Genomic DNA, 548 nt, shown 5'->3' with positions numbered 1-548 from the left:
GCTGTGCACAGTCATGTCGGCCCGGGCCCGCGCGCACGCGGCGGGTGTCCCCTGTCCCGGCCAGGCCCACCTCAGGTGGCCGCGCCCTCTGCCCCCCGCCCCAGCTGGAGGCTCAGTTTTCCCATCTGGGGTATGGGTGTAATCCGCCCAGCGCTGGTGCTGTCACCCAGGCAGCCCTGCTTGCCGTCCAGCCTGAGGGGCTGGTTCCCCTGCACCTCTTGCTGGGCAGGCCTGGTCCGTATGCGCCTGTGTAAGCAGCCCTGTGGTAGAAGAGGAAATCCTGGGGGGAGGAAAGTTGGGTATTTCCTGAGCTAATGATGCACTGCAAATAACGCCCCCCCCAGCACCCTTGTGTGCAGATCCTGTGGCCGTGCCGGGCCTTGGGCGGGATGAAGCCGGTAGAGAGAGGCTGAGCGACATAGCACAGGTCTGAGTTGTCGCCCTCGGAGGGCACCTAGCACAGTGGCTTTTTATTTGTACAGGTTTCCCTCATCAGCCATGGTTCTGAGTATCCATGCTTCAGAGAATGGGGGGTACAGTCTGAAAAT

The sequence above is a fragment of the Gavialis gangeticus genome, unplaced genomic scaffold (genome assembly GCF_001723915.1).
Source record: "Gavialis gangeticus isolate Ggan-Ray unplaced genomic scaffold, GavGan_comp1, whole genome shotgun sequence".
Lineage (NCBI taxonomy): Eukaryota > Metazoa > Chordata > Crocodylia > Gavialidae > Gavialis > Gavialis gangeticus.
The sequence above is the reverse complement of the archived record's forward strand: the minus strand, read 5'-3'. Positions refer to the sequence as shown.